The sequence below is a fragment of the Mercurialis annua genome, linkage group LG3, assembly GCF_937616625.2.
Source record: "Mercurialis annua linkage group LG3, ddMerAnnu1.2, whole genome shotgun sequence".
NCBI classification, from domain to species: Eukaryota; Viridiplantae; Streptophyta; class Magnoliopsida; order Malpighiales; family Euphorbiaceae; genus Mercurialis; species Mercurialis annua.
Window position 1 is genome coordinate 13,533,127 of NC_065572.1, and position 16,325 is coordinate 13,549,451.

The 16,325-nt window shown below is 32.9% G+C and overlaps 1 long non-coding RNA gene across 4 annotated transcripts; it reads left to right on the forward strand.

The window, feature by feature from the left end:
- The first annotated feature begins 1,138 nt into the window (after positions 1–1,138).
- Positions 1,139–4,907, forward strand: LOC126671735 (uncharacterized). 4 transcript variants are annotated; one of them, XR_008790269.1, is made up of 9 exons: positions 1,151–1,686; positions 1,781–1,834; positions 2,542–2,812; positions 2,984–3,226; positions 3,542–3,611; positions 3,710–3,875; positions 4,077–4,200; positions 4,571–4,649; positions 4,734–4,907. It is a non-coding gene; the product is annotated as an uncharacterized LOC126671735 (long non-coding RNA). The 4 variants fall into 4 exon arrangements; XR_008790267.1 differs by having other exon boundaries at positions 1,139–1,686; positions 1,781–2,812; XR_008790268.1 differs by having other exon boundaries at positions 1,153–1,834.
- The last annotated feature ends 11,418 nt before the right edge of the window (positions 4,908–16,325 follow it).

Sequence of the window (16,325 nt, forward strand, 5' to 3'; positions counted from 1 at the left end):
CATTTTGTAGCTTCACCTCGAATTCCAGCCCTTTTTTCATTTTTTTTAGACTATAAAGTGTAAAAATGCGAAAGATTGGGATCTTATTTGCAAAATTTTAAAACGTTGAGATTTAATATGCCAATAATATGACTGTCACGTATGCAAATAATGTCCGAAAACAGTTTGAGCTACAAAATATAAAAACTAAAAAGTTAGAATTTGCTTCGTAACATTTTAAACGTTATGTTTAAAAGCGGAATTCAAATAACATACATATGCATCAGATTTTACACACATGAAAACCGTTTTACAAACATCCATATAGACTAGGACTTGACCCTACTGCAACACTACTGATCATGTACATACTTCAGACTTCTAAAAGAAGAATAGAAGTCCGACTTGCCAAAACTGGACACATGCACCAAACACTGTTGGGGGAGTCAATCGAAACTGAGTGAGATTGTTAGTTTACATAAGAGTATTCGTTTAAAACATTGAATGTACTCGCTTTGTTCCCTTTTGTTTGTCCTTTTTCATCAAATCACACATATTAAGAAAATATACTAAAATGACAAAACAGCCCTTGTATAGAAATACTAAAAGTCATAGCATAAATAATTGTTTCTTGTCTAAGTACCGATGTACTACTCCAATATCACTAATCTTAATTACTGACGTTATGAATTTATTGATGGTCACACTACCACATAAGTCACTTTCAGCAACAGCAGCATAGCAACACTTTCAATTTTGTTGCAATAGTATATATATGGCAACAGAAAGGTTAGGGTTAAAAACTGTTGCACAGAAATTAACAAAATTCATAAATTTACAACATAAGGCAACATCTAAGGAAAACTGCTGCATTAACTTAAGAAAATGCAACAGTTAAACGGAATATAGCAACACTTTTGAACTGTTGTCTTATCTTAAATATAAAATACTTTAATTATAATATTTTATTAAAATGGGGAAATATTTTATTATACTTTTCATTAAAATAGCTCAAAATCACTCTCTCAAATTTTAAATCAAAATCTGAAAATGAAGTTTTAGAGTTCATGACCCATTTTTTTACCATTCATAATAGTTTATCGTTCGGACATAACATAAATTATTAATAAAGATCAACTTTTGAATTCAATTTAGTCAAACAAAGTTGATAGATTTTAAAAACTTCAAACCGATTTTTTTAAAAAAAAATTATCAGGAACAGATTTTCAATTCTTATTTTGTGCTCTCATTTTCTCTTTTCTAGGGTTTCAACAGCAGCAACAACCTTCATCAACCTCCTCCGCCTCTACTGCTGTGAAATCCAATCGCCATCTGTTACTTCAATTGAGCATGAGATTCAGCTCTTGCGGTTACCAATCATCTAAACTCAAATACATTTCTTTTTCCCGCAGTCTTGATGCTTTGCTGAGGAAGAAGGTCCATTGCAATTTCAGCACCGGTTTTGCTACTCTTAGGTTTTCAATCATTTGATTTTTATTTTGATTTAAACTTTGATTTTGATTTTGATTTTGATTTTGATTTCAATTTCAATTTCAATTTCAATTTTGATTTCAGTTTCAATTTCAACTTTGATTTTGATTTTGATTTCAATTTTGATTTTATGATCTTGATTTTGCTTTTATTTTTTAAGATGCTTTCCATTTTGATTTTGACAATGTTGCTTCAGCTGTTAATGTAGCAGACGAGGTATGTTTCATTGTATCATTAATTTATTATCATTAATTGTCACTTTTAAGTGCTATTTCTCATCCAATATCACTTATCATGATGAATTATACAGGGAGGAGCTACTCATGTAGCTATAACTTGTAACCGAGAACTAGTGAAGCTTCCGGTAATTTGCTTTTTTTGCCGATTTATATCTCGTCATTTTAATTTCAACTATATAATTTGTTTCTTTGCCGATTTATATCTCGTCATTTTAATTTCAACTATCAGCTCTTATAGTCATATATGATATCTGAATGTTATACAAGTGGACATATGGAACTATATGTTTCATTTTATAACACAGAAATTGTTTTCTCCATAGAACAAGTATGAACAAAAGTAAGTCTAGTTGCAGCTTATTGAGTGCTCACAGTTCCTATAAGTAATGTAGATATTAAGTTAGCTTTAGCTTCTTCTATGGAGATATAATTACTTGCTCTATTAAAAATTATTTTAAATTGACAATGAATGCATTCCTATATACATTGATCAATGATTGAATATTTGAATTAGACATATTGTTTTTGGCTTAAAATGATAAAATGATAGTTACATTTGTGCTCTTTACTTGAAAATCAATTTTAGGTATAAAGATGCTTTAGATTACATGTCTAAAGTTCCATGTTTTTAGATCTTAATGGATATTGTTTTTCTGTCAAAAAAGTGAATCAAAATTATTTATTATCTTTTCTTTCAAATGTTGGATTACTTGTATTTTCTGAGAATAAATTAGATTTGGCCTCCATCCACCCCAATCATAGGCGGGATTTGATCTTTAAATCTTTCGGCGTATTTTTCCTTTGATGGCTTGAAGTTATTCATTGCTGACAGTATGGTGACAGAGAGGGCACATATCTTAGCTAAGACGACTGTGCCAGATTTCGCCTTCTTTCAAAAAATTTGTAAGCATGTTTGGTCCGCAGGAAAAGTATAAAACTTGAGACTAGTCCTACAAGAGAAATGCAACCCCAGGCTATGAAGGTCTTCAATTAGCATTTCCTTCCCATGCACACCAATTCTTTCCCCAACAGCGTCTCCAGCAGGTTGGTGCTTCCGCATTGGCGTTGTATACAAGAGCTGCAAAGTACACCTTGCTGCATTGGTAAACTTTCAAATCCTTAATTTATTTCAGTTTGTTAAATTAGTTTGATTTCCAAATCATGAATTTGGTTCAATTCTGTTTGATTTTTCAGTTCTGTTTAGTCTTGAATTAAAAATATAATGTTCAATTTCTGTAGAAACTGAATCGAACTCGTTTCATTGGTTGATGCAGGTTGAAATCCCCTCTCTTTTTGTTGCCTTGATCTTCGAGAACTGTGAACTTCCGTATGCAAATCATGGACATGTTATTCTAGTTGACCTTTCTCTAATCTTGTTTTATCGTATTAGCAGCTCGGAAATTCACTGTTTGGTTGACATACCAGCTGGCCATAAGCTACCTTCTTTTTACAATGGTGACATGGCTACTTATTTGAATGGATAACGACAAGAAGTCCAAAATTACCGAGATGATCAGGTAATTTTTAAAGTCGGATTGCTACATTTTTAGCACTTTTTATTGTCAGTCTATTTGCATTACTTATTAATGTAATCTGATTAAATATATGTAAGTTAGTTTTTGAATAATTTATTGTCTTCAAGCTAATGTGATTAAATATTAGAAATCTTAAGACCTGTTTTATATGCTTTAACAATGCATCTGTGCTTTTTATCTCCATCTTAAACACATTTAGAATCTTTATTACCCTGCACTAATATTTGATGGCATGGATATAGGCTAATTTGTAAATTGGTTATTAAAAACTAACAAATATAAGTGGTATTTTTTCAGCGTAAGGTCCTGTTGGAAGTGGTGAAGGAAACTGTATTGTCCCATCTTTACAAGAAAATGTCCACCACATGTAAGGATGTCTCTAGATATTTAATTGATTCTTGTACTAATTGAAAGTCAGTTCATGAAATATGATCCATTAAAGTACGAAATGCATCTCATTTTCAGGTTTAAGTGGTTGGCTTGCTTTGTTAAACTCATGAGAAAGAAAGCACGCATAAACTGCTTCGAAGAGTTGCTGTCAGTGGTGGCGCTTTTGCTAGTAAAAATGTAACCAAAGTTCATATTCCAATGCAATGAACTGCTACGGAGAATAAAAGAGTGCCCTGCTTAAGTGAGTTTTTAATTTTTAGTAGCTCTTCAAACCATGTTTAGAATTTTTACTTTTCTTTTATGTCTCCCGCATATTTCTCATTGCTGGACTGCCTAAAGCTACCAAGAAGCTTAAGTGTGTTCATATATGCAGTAAATTTCATGATTGAACTTTGTTAAAAGAAAGTTTTTTATTGGTTCATGTTTGTCTTTAAACATTCAGATCCTTGCTGCGATTAACATGGACGATCAAGAACTCACAGAAAGCATGAAAAAGCTTTTGATTGTCATGCAAAGACTGGATAACAAAATTGCTCCGATGATAGAAGCAGATGGAGAACTAAGAGGTAAAACCTAAACAGAGGACTTGCATTGTTATGGCACTAGTTGCTTATATAAGATAAAGTGACTAAATATTTGATGCGATCTCTTGATGATTCTACAATGGCCTAAAACATAGTGGATGTAGGAGGAAATATATCTTACATGTGATTATAGTTAGCAAGTCAAAGATAATTTGATGATGGGTTGTACGGAATGTTGAATTTGTGTGCATTTGCATCATATTAAGTGGGGGTTCCTTTCACGCGCAAGTTTGTGGTATAAAAGCCATTTGATAAGGCAAATTGAGAAGTATGCACTTTTGGTTCTTCCTCCATTGAATGTTGAATATTTGATTGGTTAGATTGTGCTGATTGCAGTGTCGTAAAATTGCAGGTATGCTGATATATACACCTCTAAGGTCTCGAATTTCCTAAACTATACACCATTGATGTACTTCAACTCGCAGGCAGAGGTACGATACCTTCAGTTTAGTTAAAGTGGCGTGCAGTTTATTAAGTATTGAGCTGAAATTGAATAATATTGTTTTCATTTGCAGACGTTGGTTCAATTTTGAGTGACAGCTTCTCTAGTGGCAGAAAAGGCGCTCATGTTTAGTAGTATAATCGTTATTTTTGATGAATATTTTGGTGAACATTTTCTGTTTGTGATGTAATGGATGGATGGAATATTTTCCAATTTTAGATTTTATGAATATTTTCCGTTTTTTAAATTTGGGCGAATATTTGTTGTTATTCCATTTTAGTGAATGTTTTCCGTTTCTTAATTGAGCGAATAATTTTAATTTCTGCTTTTAATTTATATTCTTCAAATATAAACTGTTGCATTTTCTATATAAACCGTTGTTTAAAGTTTTAGTCAAACCATTGCATATTATATATGAGTGTTGCCTAAGTACTATCCAAATTGTTGCCTTATAAAATATAAATGTTGCTTAAAGTACAATACAAATCGTTGCCTTATAAAAAATAAATGTTGCCTAAAGTACTATACAAATCGTTGCCTTATAAAAATAAACGTTGCCTAAAATGCATTATAAAATTGTTACAGTAGATGTTTAAAACCGTTGCTTTTGCTATTAATTGTAACGATTTTATTTCTATTACAATAGTATAAAAAAACTGTTGCAATAGCTATCAAAACCTATTGCAGCGGCCGCAAATGTAGCTGATTGAAAAGCGTTGCAATAGACTTATGGCAACGGTTTTTGTACATACAGCAACACTTATCCGGTGTTGCTGAAAGTGACTTATGTGGTAGTGTCACATTGCCACCTCACATATGGAGGGAAAATTGAGTTTTGTGTCACATTTGCCATGATAGGTTTGTATGTTTCCCTCCAAATATCACTAATTTTAATTTTTCTTTTTAATTAATTTCAATTTTTTTTTTGTCAAAACAATTGAACTTAAACTTTTTAAAATATTTGATTTCTCGCTCCGTTCTGAATTCCTTGGGCTTGTTTTCGACGAAGTCTAGAATACGTTCTAGATAATATAGTACCAGTATCAAAGAGATAATTTGTTCATGTGAACAGACCACTCTCAAGAACCAATGCTTGGTTCTTTAAGCGGAAGAGGGGATTTCTTTCTGGCTGTTAACAAGCCTAAGGACGGGACTGCTTCCTGCTTGGATCTTTGAAGGAATTACATGCTTTTCTAAGCTTGATGGATGGACTCTTCCACAACGTCCAGCAATGGTATGCTAACACATTTTCTCCTTAGCCAACCAAAGTTTTCTTATGGTAATAACCGCGTTTGCCGTTAAATGTAAACAGGTGTTCTTCCTACGCAGGTAACACCCTAGTCGGAAGACCTAGGTAATACGAGTAGGATATGTAATACGTCCTTAGAAACGACGTCACACCATACGTCCTGCTTTAACTTCCCCAGTTCCAACTTAGCAGCAGGAGCATAGCCACTCGACCAGAGGGAGAGGAGAGAAATCTCACCCCTTACTCGACATAGGGCCACTGCTCATGCCCTTTTTTGTCTGATTCGAAAGAATTTTCGATTGCCTTACTTAAAAGGGCTGAAGCGCCAACTGATCCACCATCCCCGAAGCTAGTTTTCAAGAAACTGCTTGCGTTTTAGCAAAAGCTGTTATCCGCAGCCGTATCGATTGGTTAAAAGGCCTGGAAAAAACATTGTTCTAGGCGGTATCATACCCGTTGTTACTGGATTCAAAGGATTAGGGCAAGAGCCACGGAATATGTAAAAAATCACTAATTAATGTAATAATATGTTAGCTTCAAAATAGCAAGTCCCCAGTGTAAACCTCCTTTTGGCGATGGAATTGCCTTAGAATTGAAATTTACTGTAGCGAAAGAAATAAAAGCCTTCATTAGGCTGTAGCCCAAGTCCAAGTAAGAGAAAACTATTGAAAATTCTAGCTGATAGTAAGGACTGAAGTCACTTCAAGGGTTCGTTTTGCAAATATTGATATAATAACAGAAACTAATTCATCTGTTGGAGGAATGGTTTTCATTTAGTTTCGAAAGTCCCTTTCTTCTTCTGTCTTCAAAGTTAGGCTCCTACTTACAGACAGCGTAGGGTTGTAAGGGATAAAGTGTGAGATCGCTAAGGAATGAGATAGAAAATAGCTTGACTAGGTTTGACTTATCCGCCATGCATTTCTTTATAGGCTTTCTCGAATCCTGTGAGGAAGCCTTAGCTCTTAGCCAGTGCAGTTAACAAGCTTAAGCCCCTATCTTTACCTCGGAAGCGGGCTGTCTCCATCCCTCTTTCTTATGCACCAGTAGGAGTGGCTTTCGTTCTCGCTGGAGCGATAGCCACTCGACCAAAGTACGAACGAGTGGATGTTTGTTGTCCTAACCGTTCTTCTTAGTCCCAATCCCAATAAAGAAAAAGGATAATTTCTAACAAAGTTTTGTCTTCATGTTGTTGATTCCTAGGCGTAGTGCTTCTTCCTATATGCCGCCAATTGGTACTAATGGGGTAGGGTTAACCTGCACTGCAATACAGAACACATAGCAGCCATAAGTATAACCTTAAGTTCACTGCTTATAAAACAAACACAATTACTACAACAAAATTAAATCAAGATGACTACAAATAAAAATAATCAAAATTTTCAAATAGATTTAAATATAGATATTACTCTAAATGATTTTGATAATGAAGAGCTGCAAGTTGATTTGATGGTACATTTGCAAGAAGAGCCACAATTCCAACTTCCGGATCTTAATGGAGACGTGAATATTTAATTCCCGATCTTAATCTTAGTCCAAGCAATGTGCCATTTGAAGATGATGAAGGTACTGAAATGGAATCACATGCAACATTAGGTACGTAATTTATTTTTAATATTTTATGTTCTTTTTAAAATTGTGTTAGATGCGTAAAAGAATGTGGAGCAATTTTGCATGTTCTAATATGGTTGATATTTAAGATTTATTCATATTTACAACTCATATTTTTTCAAGTTCCAGTAGGCAGTACCCATGCTTACTTAGTAAATTTAAATTAGTGCTCTATAATATATGCATATATCATGTATGTGCGGAAAATAATTCATTATTTTGAACATATTATCATTATGTAAATTCATAACAAATGCTAATATGTGACTTTTTGTACGTAATTATCTTTCTCAAACTTAAACATGTGTAATCTGTAGGTAGTAAAAGAAACTTGTCAAATGAGGAACGTCGAGATATGTATGACATGCTACTTAAACAATCTATTGATGGAGAATTAAATGGACAAGTATCAAAAGATATTGCGATGATTATTTCAACTTCTAATTGTACAGTTCGTCGCATTTGGAGACAAGGAAATAACAGTGGTATGCATATTAATGTCTCTCACAAGATGACTGGAAATTGTGGCCGCAAAAGAGTTGCAATTGATGTAGATCGATTACGTGGGATTCCTCCACGTCAACGAACTACTCTTCGGTTTCTAGCTTGCTCCATGGATATGAGTAAAACCACATTATTCGGAAATTTTAAATCTGGAATAATACGGAGACACCAAATGCTATCAAGCCTTTTTTAAATGATGCAAATAAAAAATCTCGACTACAGTTTTGCATATCAATGCTTGAAGAGAATTCCATACCACATGATCCAATATTATAAGGTATGTATAACATAGATCATATTGATGAGAAGTGGTTCTACATGACAAAACAATCTGAAAGTTATTACTTGCTACCGGATGAAAATGAACCTTTACGGACGTGTAAAAGCAAAACTTTCATAGGAAAGTTATGATTTTAGCTGCTGTAGCTCGTCCAAGGTTTGATGCACAAGGGAATGAACTATTTTCTAGAAAAATTGGTATATTTCCTTTTGTCACATATGAGCCGACTAAAAGGACAAGTATTAACAGAGTTTCCGGAACATTAGAGACAAAACTGATAACTTCGGTGAAAAGGGATGTTATAAGATCGTATTTTATTGAAAGTCATACCGGTATTAAGGAAAAATGGCATAATAAAGACTGCAGATTTCTGATATTTATTCAACAAGATAATGCTAGAACGCATATCAACCATGATGATGAAGAATTTTGTCGATTTGCCACATAAGATGGATTTGATATTCGTTTGATGTCCCAAACTCCAAATTCTCCGGAATTTAAGTTTTAGATATTTGATTTTTTTCGTGCTATTCAATCTTTGCAACATCTAGAGTCACCTACTAATATTGATGAGCTTATTAACGTTGTTGTGAAGTCGTATGAAAATTTTTCTACTGCGAAGTCGAATTACATATTTTTAACACTTCAGACATGCATGAAAGAGAGCATGAAAGTGAAAGGTTGTCAAAATTACAAGATTCCACATTTGAAGAAGGAACAATTGGAAAAAGAAGAAAATCTCCCTGTGTCTATCAAATGCGATCCTATATTGGTGGAAGAAATTCTTAACTGCCTAAATTAAAATTAGTTGCAACATGTAACTCATACATTAATGGAAATAATTATATCATGATTTTGTTTTAACTTCTCTTTTTTTTATACAAATGTCTATAGAAAAAGAAGTTCATTTGCTGGCTGAACATATTAAGCACACATCTGTGTTTTTAATTTGGCCATGGCTTTTGTTTTTCTCTCTTTATAACTCGCTTTTCATGTTTTAATACAATTATTTTTGTTTTAAAAAATGATAGAGGATAGCTATTATTTTTGTCCATTTGATTTTTCAATTTCAATCTAATTTCTATCAATTTTTTCCTCAATAATTGATGAGTATCAAAAAATAAATATTTGACGATGATAAAAAAAAATAACATTACGACATAAAATTATATAATTCATCACAAACTTATAACAAAAATTAATAAAATTTGAGAAGATATATTTTCAGCATTTCTCTAACTGTTTGATAATTCTCCTTCACTTCAAAATCTTCTTCTTCACAAAACTTATTCAAATCAAACTCATGTGTAGCAGGTTCATTCAAATCAAAATCCTTTTCAACTTTTTCTTTTGTAACCATCAATGACAAATCAGAAGGTTTACTATCCAAACTTGTGGCCTTTTCATTTTTGCAGTTTTTAGTTGTCATGAAGGTTTACTATAAATTTTTTGGACTCTACCATTTTTGTTAATTTTATTCTAAAGAATTGCAAGTGCAGTTTTATTATATGAAATTTATACTACTAATATTAACAATAGTCACGTCAAAAACCAAATGAGAAGATAAATTAAGCACTTATTCATTAATTGCATTGTCTTGGAACCATGTTTTTGTATTTAAGAGATATGGAAATGATAGTCCACTAAAAAAATGCAAAGGGTAAATATGGGCTATTTTGTAGAAATTATCATTGATATATGTAAAGGACAATTATTTTGAGAAAAAAAAATCAAAAAAAAAGACAAAGAAATGGGAACATAGGGAGTAATGTGTAAACGATTCAATCGTATGCATCCATGTACAAGCATTCTAGATGAAACCCTAGTCTTAATCGTAAGACGTACCTCCTATCGCGTGCAGTTACCTCAGATCATATCATCCAAATGGTAAAACTCCCACCGTACCGTATCTTGATCACAAGTTGTGGGTCCCGAGATACTTCCCCAAGCCTCTGGGGCGAGATAGTTCACTGAATTACCCACTAGACCTAGATCTGGGGCCCGAGATATAAATCCATCGAGCTCAATATACGATCTATCATATATATATATCCTCCTTCATACAAACGAATCATACAAATAGCTGGCTCAAACAAATCTTACAAACAGCTCACACAAAACATCTCATCTACACTTCATTATACTTGAATAGCTTTAGACATTTAGTCCATAATGACACTAGTGATCATACAGACTATTGACACCCAATAGGTAGTTTGTTTCATCGGTTCTATTCTGGTTTAAAACCATGATGTATGCATTTTATACAAGATATTTTGACACTAAACAATGCTTATGCAATTAATTCAAATACTGCAAATGTAAACATTCCACAAAACAAACTCACCACTTGCTATTCCTATTATTTAATCATTATAACGTAAGCTCCCCGATCTCCTTGTCCGTTAGAAGGTTGACTCGTCGTACCTAGCACAAGTATCAAATAAATATCAAGTTTATATCTAACTCGATAAGCACAGAGACTCGAGAACAAAAATACACACAAGTATCACATAATCGCGTCTAACCCCGATACGTTTGTATTTACGTGTTGATACGTGATTTATACATCTTTTAAGTTGATTAAGTTTATTACTTTAAACCTAAGTTCATAATGTTATTTGACTTATTCATCAAATAACTTTACTTATATTTGTGTTATGTTTTGTCGAATAATAGACCTCGTAATCGCTTACAGTCGCTAGCTGTAAAATAGTTTGACCTCTAAACAAACCGACATTTTTAAAGTTCAAAATGTCATCTTAGACTTCTGTTTAGGTCTCAGAGTAAATCTAGCACCCGAAGGAGCCGAAAACTAGCCCGTAAGTTAATAACTTGGGTTGTCCACAATTGCAAAACTGTTACACACGACTTAATGTTCTGCTCTGTTTGAACAATTTAAAAGCCACATCTACAGAAACTCAAACCAATACATTTTTAGCCAACACCCTTAACTTTCCGTACAAACAAACGGAACTTAATTCAAAGCTGTATAGCCCGAGATATTTCCGTCGCAATATCATTGTTCTGCAGCGCAATATTTCCAACAATATCGTCAAACTTTCATTCAATCTTAATCAATCTAAGCTCCTCATAATTCAGCTCAAGCAACCTAATAACATGCTTAGTATCATCATTTAAACTCCAATTCATGTTCATGGCATAGGGACCGAACCCTATCTATCATACCATATCCAAATAATGCATCAAAACAACACAACTTATGACTAATCATCATCAACAATAATTCATCACTCAAAACACTAATATGCCAAACCAAAATCCACAACCATTCATTAAAATTCAATTCATACATTTAATCAAAATCAGAATATTATCTTACCTAGAAGGGTTGCCCATGTCGAAGCTCTATCTCACCCAAATCACCATCAAAAGATTCATTTCAAAATCATATATACCTTGATTGTCTTTGTTCCTAGAATATCTCTACTTCAATTTTGAAGAGCATTGATGAAGTATGGAGGGAGTTGTGATGGTGATGGGGTTCACGGACAAAGGAGATAAAAGGAGAAAAAGACCTCTTTTTTTTCTTTTAAATTTTATCTATCTTAATGAAATGAGAGGAATGGATGACTTAAGGCATCTTAAGCCCTTAAGGTGTGAAACATGTCACTCTCATGTGGTTTAAGGGCTCACTTTACCTTAAACACTAAACCGACATGCTTACTTGTCCAAACGACTTCGGAAATTCTTTTTCCGACTAGTCCTTATTTATTATTAATAATAATAATTTCCATTTTGAATTATTATTATTATTTCCCAACATTTCTTTAAAAATTCTCATGTTTGTGTCCATTTTCGATCCACTTGGTCTAAGTTACGAGATTTTAGAATTTCGTGACATGCTTTTCATATTTTAGAATTTTGGGGTCGTTACAGTGGCGACTCCATTATTTCAAACCTCTCCATATCCGAAATCAGCCATAAGTCTGGGCGAGCGGCCCCCAAACCCCACTCCGCTCATAGTAGCATTGTTATTTTGGATTATGAAACCGAGTTAAGTTTGTGTGAGTATTCTTGGTGATATTGGTTCATGTAAGAAAATATGCATGATCACTTCAATATTAATTCTCATTTTATTGTCTAATTTAAAATTAGACTTGATCTATTCATAACCATTAGGAAGTTTGCAAGTTTTTGGTACTTTGTGGTTTATGAACATGGATGATTAGGTTTCATTTAAATTTGATTGTGTTCTTACTTGAGGACAAGCAAAAGATGTTTGAATTGTGTTGCTTGCACTTATTTTGTATTCGAGCATTTCAGGCACAATGTAATTATTTTATGGAGTTTTAAGATTAGCAAAACAAATTTGGAGCGAAATTTGAGTCGTTATTAAAAAAGCGTGAAATACAAATTGCTCGAGCACCTTCTCGAGCAGTGCTCTTGCACGATGTCTCGCAAAGTACAAAAATTTGCCTATAATCAATCTATCTTTAAGAAATTTTTCGCCCCCGCACTAAGAAAAATGAAGTATGAAGCGCGTGAACCTACTGAGTTATGCGCGAGAGAAAGTTGTTTCGAGATGAGAATTAGAAAACAACTTGGATGTGAATTTAAAACTCAAACCGGAAGTGTTTTAACTTAAAAATGACTCTTGTAAATACTAGAAAACATGGAAAAACTTTTTTCTAACTCAAGACCCTTAGAAAAACAAGATTTCTCCTTAGATTAAGGGTTCGTCATATTTTTAGTTATCTTTATAGCACTTAACTTTTAGTCTTTATCGCTTTCCACCATCCATAAGATTTTTGATGGAGTCAAGGCACGAAGATGAAGATGAAATTTTTTGAGTGAAATTGCTTCGTTTTATTTTTCTTACCATGAACTCCTTAATTATTTTGATGTTTTTATCATTATGCGTAACTAAAATCCTTTTTAGGAATTAAGACTTTGATTATGTTTTTACATTTTTATGATTATAAGTTTCTGTGTTAACTGTATTCTGGTTATTGTATTGAATGCTTATTTTGATCTAGCTAATTAAATTTATACTTCACTTCATATTTGACTCAAGAGAGAGCTAATACACGATATACTTTTAACTAAAAACTTATTAATCAATTACGCGAGAATGAATTGGTAATTGAGTAACTAATAAATTTGCTTAATAATTCTAGTAAAGTTGATTAATTTGATGTTTAATTACGCAAAAGTGAGTTAGATATTGATTAACTGATCGAATTAGGATTTTACTATTTAATGACTCGAGAGAGCCTAATTAGTAGTTTATAATATATGCATTACAATTGATATGACAGTTTATAATCATGAATTAAATAAGTATATGAATAAAAAGTTAGACACGATTGCTTTTATTTTTGTTTGAAACACATTTAATTTCAATTTTGTATTTATTTTATATAATTAATTAATTTTAGTTTTGCATTAATCATATATCAAAATTTTTATAACTAAACAAACAAAAATAAAGTGAAAAGTGATTGAAAGTGGGAAGGGCCGTGCGGATCCCCAGTTTCCTCAAATTTATGGCAAACTTATGGGTTAATACTGAAAATAGAGTCGCTATCTAGTAGGGCTAGAAATATCTTTCTAGAGACTAGACATCTTACTCCTATATTAATTCATAAGATAGTGTGCATCGGACGAAAAGTCTGGTTCGTGGATACAATTAACTTTTAAGAACTTGCCATATTATTAATTTTATCAAATTACAAATATATATCAAATAAATATGATCATATTTTACATGCAACAATAAATATATCATCTCATCCTATAAACATATATCAAAAAACTAGAAATACTGAGAATAAAGATCAAGAAATAAAAAGTTGGAAATACTGTAAACATGCATTGCAATAAATAAATGGGATATTAAACTCTCTGGGTTACTCAAGTTTCAGGAAATTTCAAAAAGATCACTAAAATCAATTTTCTTACAAAATGGTCACTGAACTATACATTTTAAAAAATCAATTTTCTTAGGATTTAGCCTAAGATTTAGCCTAAGATTAGTATAAAGGGTTCACCCATATAAAATGACGTAAAAACCTAACATTTTTACTTATGTGGAAAGTCAAAATTACAAAAAAAACATAATTTAGTGACCTTTTTGTAATAAAAGGAATAACCCAATGATTTTTTTATAGTTCACAAAAAGTTTAGTGTTCTTTTTGTAACAATAGAAATATTTTTGTAATAAAAGGTATAGTTTAGTGACCACTTTGTAAGAAAATTGACTTTAGTGACCTTTTTGAAATTTTCTGAGACTTGAGTGACCAAGGGAGTTTAATATCCGTTAAATAATCGAGAAAAAAGATCATGCTTAATACCACAAGCATGCCATCAATCAAACCAAAAGGATATAGCTAAACCATTCTTGACAGTAAATGTTATGTATGAGCTAAAAATATCCCACACTTGAGTGTCTAAACAACAAGTAGACTGAATTCCCTTCCAAACAAATGAGAGGTTTGGATTACTATTGGAGTTTAAAGAAATCCGATCTTTCACCTCAGAACACGCTAAAATAACCTTTTTCCAAAGCGAATTCGAGCTATTAAAACGTACTTTCCACACCCATTTAAAAAACAAGCTTTGGTTACGCGTACGCAACTTAAAGATACCTAACCCTCCATTTTTGAAATCATTACAAATGGATTTCTGAGATACTTTACAAAAGGTTCTACTCGAAACATCACCTTTCCATAAAATTTTTTTCATAAGGCTTTCAAGATGGTTTCGAATAGCTACTGGCATTTTCAGAATCAACATATAGTAAACCGGAATACTATGCAGGACAGATTTGATGAGGACTAACCTGCCTGCATGAGGGAGCATTGAACCTTTCCAAAGAGACAATTTGAGATTAAAACGCTGAACAATAGAATTACAAGTACCCGAATTAATGGAACGGTGAGCTAGAGGAAGCCCAAGATATTTCGAAGGGAAATTGTCAATTTTACAACCAACAATGTTAGCAGCCAAAGTAAGATCATGATCATCAATATTAATTCCCACTAAGGAGCTTTTATGGAAATTAATCTTGACGCCTGACACAATCTCAAAACATCTAAGAATTCGAGTCATATTCTTAATGTAGTTCAAGTTGAAAGGTGGAAATAATAAAGTTTCATATGCAAATTGAAGTTGGGAAACCGATCTTGAATTTCTGTAAAAAGACAAACGTTCAATCAAACCAACATCACTTGCCTTTTTCAGAATGCTATTTAGCCCCTTTAAAGCCAGAACAAAAAGAAAGGGCGACATAAGATCGCCTTGACGAACTCATCGTTGAAGGTTAAAAGGTTTAATAGGAGAACCATTAACCAATACATAAGTTGTACCCGAAGAAAAACAATTCTGAATCCAAATAATCCATGTATCCAGAAACTGCATAGCCCTCAAAATACCCAGCAAATAATTCCAATTAATCGAATCAAACGCCTTGTGAAAGTCAAGTTTGAGAAGCAACAACTTGTCATTTCTTTTTTTTGGCTAAATGTAGCAGCTCATTAGCAATAAAAGAACAATCTAAAATGCTACAACCTCTAATAAAAGCATTCTGGTATTCAGAGATAATACCCGGCAAAATAGGAGCCTAACGGAGAGAAAGTGTTTTCGAGAGTAGCTTATAGATGCCATTCACAAGGCTGATGGGTCTGCAATCTATAAGGTTCGATGAGCCTGCAACTTTTGGAATTAGAATCGTGAACAAAGTATTTAAACCTTTAGGTAACTTAGAGCTATTATGGCAGTCATTGAAGACTGCCATAATAGCATGCTTAAGGTACTTCCAAGCCTTACTGTAAAAAACGTAGTTGAAACCGTCGGGACCGGGTGCTTTCGATTGACCACAAGCAGAAAGAGCTAAAAAAACTTCAACTTCGCAGAACTGACTCGTAAGAATTGATTCCTGCTCATCCATGACTTTCTTAAAATCAAGACAATTAAAATCAACATCTGTGAGCTGCTGAGAATCAGAATAAAGGCTGCTAAAATAGTCTCTAATCTGCTCTTGGATATCTGCAGGTTCATGA